This window comes from Urocitellus parryii, chromosome 6 (genome assembly GCF_045843805.1).
Source record: "Urocitellus parryii isolate mUroPar1 chromosome 6, mUroPar1.hap1, whole genome shotgun sequence".
Classification (NCBI taxonomy): domain Eukaryota; kingdom Metazoa; phylum Chordata; class Mammalia; order Rodentia; family Sciuridae; genus Urocitellus; species Urocitellus parryii.
This window is the reverse complement of record NC_135536.1, coordinates 82663832-82671985: the sequence shown is the minus strand read 5'-3', so window position 1 is coordinate 82671985 and position 8154 is coordinate 82663832.

The window sequence follows — 8154 nt, the reverse complement described above, 5'->3', positions numbered from 1 at the left end:
GTAATAATTTCCATTTTATATTTGGGGCTCAGACATGTTAGATACTTACCCATAATTAAGTGGTAGAACTGGAATTCAAACCCAGGTTGTTTGAACTCACTCTCCAGTATAGTCATAAAAATACACCACTTACATTTCCTGCTGCAAGAAGCATGAAGCAAATTAGCGAGGGCCTAAGCTAAGACCTTGTCTCAAAATAAAAAAATAAAAAGGGCTGGGGGTATAGCTCCCAGCTACTAGGCCTCTGGATCACCACTGTTTTCAGTCTGAGCTGCTCCCAGCCAAGAACTAAAGGTTATCAATACTGGCCTATCCATTCCTATAAGATGCTAGGACTCTTCTAACATGTGATGTTGGTGAGGAACTTCCCATGACTGTTCTGATCTTCTTAGAACTGTTCTGTAGTTTGAGGTGCCTCCGTCTTCCTCTTTCCTCCTCTTTTTGTATCTGAACCACATTCTGATCTAAAGACTGTCCTGCCTGCTGCTACCATCTTCGGTTTATCCTTCTCAGCAATTCTCTCTAATACCCCTCTTTCACATGTAATCCTGTCTTGGTATCTGCTTCTCGGTGGCCCCCAAAACATATTACCCCTGGAAAATGGCATAAAATTCTCTATCCTTGTCTGCTAATACAAGGGCCAAGAAAGAAATGCCAGTGACTTCTGAGTTGTCGAATTGTCTACCTTTGGAAGGCATTTGATGGTTTCAAATTATTATTTCTCTCATACCTATTCTACCTTCTCTTTATTTTGAAAGGGTAAAGTTTCTAAGCTGCAAAGCCTGAGTTAAAATGTAAAGGACTAGGTATTGTAAAGTTTCTGAACTGCACACAGAACCTGAAATTCCTGAGGCAGTTAAGACAATGCCCGATACTGACCATTTAGTTGTTAAATAACCTGGACCCTGTGCAGTTTGGCACGTAGGCATTCAGGGCCCAAACCAATCAGTTTGAATGTACCCCCCTTCTTAGGAGTGACCTATCACCCCCGCCTGACCTGTTCCCACCAATGAATGGACTAATCATGTTTGAGAGTTGTTGTTTGATTTTCCCACGGTGTATGGTGATTTGTTAAAGGAGACTGTGATGTATGCAAAGCCCCCGCCCTCCCCAAAAAGTGTACTTAAGCACTGCTCAACCCCTGCTGGGGGCTCTGGGCTGCTCTCCCTTCTTGAGTGAGCACAGTGCCCCAGCATGCTGGATTCTCAATAAACCCCCTTCTGCGGCTGCATGAGTTGGTCTCTTGGTGGTGTCTTCCTCCAACGTTCGCCGGACCCTTACAATTTTAATGAAAAAACATGTGATCTACAAATAAGTAAAGATTTCTTATATCAGAGGGACTTAAAAAAACCTGTTTGACTAAAGCTTGTCAACACTGTGAGAATGCATTGATAAGAAAGCCCAATAAATATCAGAGGTACCACTTTGAAGGGTGTTCTCCATGGGTTTATGTGAACACAGTGCAGGGTGCACCAAAGCTCATTCCCCAAACACCAGCCACCAGAGGTATAATTCATCAGTCTACAGCCTCATTCCCTCTCATATTGCAATGTCTCAGCACACAATGGTGTACTGAAGGCCCATAGAGCTCCCACAGCAAATAAACTGGTTTTAATTCCCACATTTATTTGATGAGGAGTCTGCTTTTTAACATGCTGCAGGAATAGGGATCCAAGTCAGTGTATAGATACATTGATCTATGGCTTCTCCTGCTTTCTCTAATACCAACTGTAGAATCTTTTGATTTGCATTCTCAAGATGTTTTGGTCAGATTTTGCAATTTTTTGTTTTTTATTTTTCAATTTGTTCTAATTAGTTATACATGACAGTGGAATGCATCTTGGCATATTGTACACAAATGTACCCTATTCTATTTTTAAGAGTGGTGGCAACTGACAGTTTTTCTTGTTAATATGTATTCCTTCTAACTCAAAAAGAATTCACTGAGAACTCTTCAAAGTCCAGGCTTCATGCTGTGTGGGAAGTGAACATGAATCTGGCTCCTGCTTTCTCTAGGGACTTGGACCTATGAGGAAAGGACTCAGGTGCTGGAGATCAACCAAAGACCCCATGCTTGCTAAGCAAACACTGTACCACTGAGCCATATCCCCAGTTCTAGAAATTTTCTTAAAAATATACATCAATCTCTTACCTGCAAGTCTCTGTAGGTGATCACTGTCTGCATGTTTGACTTTTTTTTTTTTTTTTGGTCAGTTATTTGAGAGCTGGCATGAGTCCTAGCTTACTCTTTTGGATCTCAGAACCCCCTACAAGCCAATCTAAAGAGAAAGAAAACTCAAGGCTTGAAAGACAAATGGTCTAGTCAGCTCATCGAGGTTCTCCTCTGGATGCTCTCCATTTTTTGTTTAACTTGCATGTAATAAAGCACAACAAAACATTTGATTTCCCACTTGAAAAGCCAGGGTATAAAACATTTTTTAGTTTAGGCCATTGTCTTTGAACTGACAAATCACCTAGAAATCTTATGCAGATTCTGATTCAGCAGGTCTGAGGTGGGGCTGAAGTCACTTCTATTTCCAGGAGATGCCAATGCTGCTCATCCATGGACCGCATTTTAGTAGCAAGGCTCTAGGTTAGTGTGCTGTTTAGGGAAAACCATTGACCCTGTATTTTAAGTTAGACTACCTGAAAAACAGAGGTGAGTTGGAGTTGTGACCTCAAGAGGTTTATTAGCAAGAGCTCTTGGAAGAACAAAAGTAAAGGCATGAAAAAAACAGGATTGGTCAGATTGAGAGGTTGACCGTGAGAGTTGCCAAGTGAGCCTCAGCAGATTCTATAGGGAGCTCAGGAGTTGGGATGTCTTTCAGTTGTCTTTGAGTTGAGGCAAGGGGATCAGGCCTATGTACCCCCATATTAGCCAGTTAAGAAATGCTGACTGTCCCCTCAGAGGCATCATGGAATGGGGCAGCTCCTTTCCACAGAACAGTTCTGCGGGGGAAACGTGGCTGTGAGTCATCAGTAGCCAACATTCCTATGAGTGGGGAAAGTGAGCTCCTCAGCCCTACAGGGGGACCTAGATAAAAACACCAGTATCTTCATCTCTGGTGACAGCCCCAGTAACCTGAGAAAATCACTATATTATTTCCAAATCCAAACTTAGAACAGAATATGACAGAAATCCATCTGTTTAAGTCAGCTTTTTCACTTTTGTGACTAGAAGGTCTGACAAGAACAATTGTAGAGGAGGAAAAGTTTATTTTGGGCTCCCAGTTTCAGAGGTCTCAATTCATAGACAGCAGGCTCCATTCCTCAGGGCTCAAGGTGAGGCAGAACATAAAGGTGGAAGGGTGTGACAGAGGGAAGCAGCTCACATGATATCAGGAAGCAGAGAGATTCCACTTGCCAGATTCAAAATATATACCCCAAAGATATACCCCCAATGACCCACCTCCTCCAGCCACACCCTACCCACCCTTCAGTTACCACCCAGTTAATCCTGTCAGGGGATTAATTCACCAATTTAATGGATTTAAGATTCTCACAACCCAATCATTTCTTCTCTAAACCTTGCATTGTCTCACATCCGAACAATAGCACTCTCCACATATGTCCATTTTATTAATAAATGGAATCACATGTCTGTGGGAAGTGCCAAGTTCTGGAGACAGTGATTCCAGGAACAATCATTTTTATTCACAGAAGAAAACTCTGGACCTAATTTGAAAGCTACACAAATCATCTTACTTCAAGCAGGAATGCAGGAAAAAGGTTCAGGAAGGTCCTTTGCAGGCTAATTCATTGGTTGACTCATAGAAAAGAAAATGATGTGTGCCATCTAATGGTACCAACTAAAGCACACTCTAATACTTAAAGATGTTTTGTCTTTTCCTATTCAAGGAACTCCAATAAGAGTTTCAATAATAACGTTTAGCCACTTTTAAAGTAACATGTCCAGGAATGGAGAGCCATATGGAAAAAGATAAAATTTGATCCGTTCTTTTTTTTGAGATATTTATTTTTTAGCTTTAGGTGGACATAATATCTTTATTTTATTTTTATGTGGTGCTGAGAATTGAACCCAGTACCTCACGCATGCTAGGCGAACACACTACCATTTGAGCCACATCCCCAGCCCCAAATTTGATCCATTCTTTACTTTCTAAAATGGATAAATTCCAAAGAGATCAGAGAACAAAAAACAAACAAAAACCAAACAACACCAACAACAAAAACACAAAACCTAACAGTACCAGGAAAACCTAGAATAGAAAAACTAGTACAAGCATTCACAGGAGTGAATTGCTTTAAAACTGACTAGAATCTAGAAGCATTAAGGAAAGAAACTAGTTAACTACAAATTTGACAAAGAGAAAAAAGCAAAGCAAAATGCCCTCCCACCCGACAATGTATAACCTATATCACAGAGTTAATACAAATTTTCTATTTTTTTTTTAAAAAAAGGTCATCTCAATAGAAAAGAAAAAGAAATGCAAATAGCCCTTAAATAGATTAAAAGATTAGTTCATTTATTTGTTTGTTTTGCATTTTAGGAGTTACTTTCTCATTTTATTTTGTATTTTAAACATGTTAAGCATTTACAGGCTGGGTGTGGTGGCACACTCCTGTAATCCCAGCAGTTCCATAGGCTGAAGTTGAGGATTGCAAGCTTAAAGCCAGCCTCAGCAATTTATCTAGTCCCTAAGGACTTAGGGAGACACTGTCTCAAAATTTTAAAAAAGTTGGTGGTGGGGGGCGGTACTGGTGATATGGCTCAGTAGTTAAGCATTCCTAGATTCAATTCCTGGTATAAGAACAAAACAAACAAAAAAACCCCAAGTTACAGGCTTTTAATGTCAAGCTACAAAACAAGAACTATTCAAAGAAGTCTAGCTTCTATTCTTATCCTCTCCTTCACTTATTCTACTCTTCTTACTTGCTACCACTTTTATTAGATTTTATTTACTTTTCCACTGCTTATTTTTGAAATTATAAAGAAGTATCCCCATGTATATTTCTAATTTCCTTTACCCCAAAGTTAGAATATTATACATTGTTTCGTGCATTACTTTTTCCAACTGACTTCTTAGTGGTATATCTTCCATATTCCTTAACTACTTCATAATACATCATTGTATGTATGTACCATTTGCAAAAATGCTTTACATCATCATAATAAGATAAATGCTAAACTATACTGAAACACCATCTCTCATCTGTCAAATTAGCAAAAATTTAGGAGTCTGACCATCCACTCTATTGGAAAAGACATGAGGAAACAGTAACTCTTATACATCGCTGATGTGAATACAAAATTGCACAAGCATTATAAAGGGGAATTTGGCAATAGTAAATAAAATGACATGTTCTATTATCCTTTGACTTAGCAATCCCACTTGTGGTAAACTGTTAAACACACACTGGCAAAGGCATATTCTACATGCACAGAGAATCTTTTATTATTATAGCAGAAGACTAGAAATAACCCACATCTCCTACCAATACATTCATATATAAGGCAAGAGAATAACTAAGTCCAGTTTGTTTAAAACATAGTATCTTGACTATATATCCCAGTGGGATACAGGTAAAGAAAAAAAGCCACACATGAAACTTAAAACATTATTTATCAGTCCTATTTTAGCAATGTCATTACTCTTATTCATGTTTTAGTTTTTCTTTGCTCTACTGTTATTCTGTTTTCTCTCTCTCTCTCTCTCTCTCTCTCTATATATATATATATATATATATATATATAATAAGATAATTAGAGCTAGATGAAGCAAATAAGCAACTATGTTAATATCAGTGTGAACCAATATTTTCATCATAAGAGAAAAGAACACAAAAAAATACCAAGCAAAATCAAAAGGGTTAACTTTTAAAAAGTACACATAACTACAAGATAGATGAACCTTGAAAACATTATAATTAAATGAAAGAAGTCAGTCACAAAAGATTACACACTACATGATTCAATCTATGTAAAAAGTCCATTGAGTGGAAAGTTTACAGAAAGAAGTCAATAAGTATTTGACCATATCTGGGAGGAGGGGGGGTGGGGGTGGGGGTGGGTGTTGAAAAGCAGAGTGACTGTGCTGAGTGACTGTCAAAAGTACAGGTGTTCTCTTTGGGTAGTGACAGTGCTTTAAACTTAGATCTTGCTAATGATTACACAACTCTGTGAATATACTAAATACCATCGAATTGCATACTTAAATTGAAAAAAAAATTACACGAATTACATCTGAATAAAAAATTACACGAATTACATCTGAATAAAGGTGTTTAAAGGAAAAAAGCATTCAGACATAGATAAGAAAAAGGCACCTAACAATCAAGAACAGGAAATCTGAGCCATCTAAAACCCAGAACTCTATGAAGTTTGGAGAAGGGATGAGGCTAAACATATCACAAGTTATTTTTTTAAAGTTACATATGAAGCAAGAAAAGACCAGAAATAGGTTCAATTTCATCTCTCTTGCACATTTCTTGTCAAAACGATATTTCTGCAGGAATTTGCCTCCTAAAGCTGGTTCTACTTAGCTATCTCACCTTCACTTTTCACCAAGTTAATTTCTGTTGATTCTTCTGGTCAGTTAATCATTAATATGTTGCTCTCCCACACCAGGTATCTTTTATATGCGCTATCATAGAATAATGTTTCTTTCCTTAGTATATTGATAAAGACCCCAAATTTCCCTTTTCTCTTCAAGGGCTGAACCTGAATCTACTTTTTTTTAAAAAATATATTTTTTAGTTATACATGGACACAATATCAGTGCCTCACATGTGCAAGGCAAGTACTCTGCCACAGCCCAGAACCTGCATCTACTTTTGCTCATCATCCTATAACATAATGTACGCTCAATAAACAACTGTAAAAATAACACAAAATGCTTAATTTCTCTTTTGTTCTTTTCTCTTCACTCAACTCTTTTCTTTAGATGGGGAAGAGTAGAATAGCTAAGGACTTGGACTCCAAAAGGAGCAAAATGATTCCAAGAAAAATTTCTCTACTTAAATTAATTCGCTGGGCAAATATTCATTTATTTAGCTCCTGACACTATTAACTAATGGGGATACAATTAGTGCATGTCGCTGCTCTTTTAGGTGTGCACAGTGAGGTGGGGCAGTAGTAAATGTATACCAAGTTTCCCGCCCTAAGAGAATTACATCCCAGTAAACAGATCAACCCGAAGGGATTGCTGGTGTTAGAGAATGGAAAGGCGGGTTGGAGGTCCTCCGGGTCTTCTAAATCCAACCCCCCCAGAATGAAGCTTCTGCAGCAGCATCCGCCCGCAGACCTAAACATTACCGCCAAAAAGAAACCTATTTCCATAGCCTGACTTCTCACCAATAACGGTAGATCAGGGTTACTGAAACCAGAGTTTGTATATCCTGACTCAAATTGTCTCACCTCGGGCTCCGTAGAATCGGTTTTCGCCGCCAGAGGGCTTTCAGCTTCAACCAAGGTCTAAGGCAAGATAATGAGGTGTCTAGTGCATATCCCCGAATATATTATCTCGGAAGCAGGCCTGGTATACTCAACACACTTTAAATGGAAGTTTTCTTCAAAAACATATGACAATAAAGGAGCAAGTAAAATTCTCGGTTTTTTTTTTGTTTTGTTTTGTTTTTTAGTTTTGCCTGCCACACCCATCTCGATCTCTCCTCTCCCAACCTCCCTAGACAGGCAGCTTCTGGCCACCCTCGGAGGGCCTGATTTTGAAAAGCAGAGTGGGCCAATCAGAGAGGAGCACTGTTTGGCGCTGCCATTTGAGCTGAGTCTGGAACTGCGGGTGTGACGGCCGCGGCGGCTTGAAGGCATGGGGAGAGCTGCTTGGTTATAGTCTGCACTCCGGGATGTGCAGGCCGGGAGCTTCATGAAGGCTGATGGGGAGAAGGAGAAGCCTGTGAAACGGGGTGACGGCGGCGACCAGCCCGGGCGGGGACCGGGACTGGAAAAGAGCCTGAGCAGCCGGCTGGTCCGGCGGCTGGGCTGGGGAGGGGGTCGCGGGAACTGAGACTCAAACGCCCTGCAGTGTCAGCCTGGGCTGGAGTGGCTAGGGGAACGGTCTTCTTTACATTATCCAAGAGAGCTGGAGTGGGAAGAGTGAAGTTTGGAGGAAAGGGGATCATTGCAAGTGACCGGAAGCGGTGAGAAGCTGATAACAGGCGTTGGTGCGAGGAAGT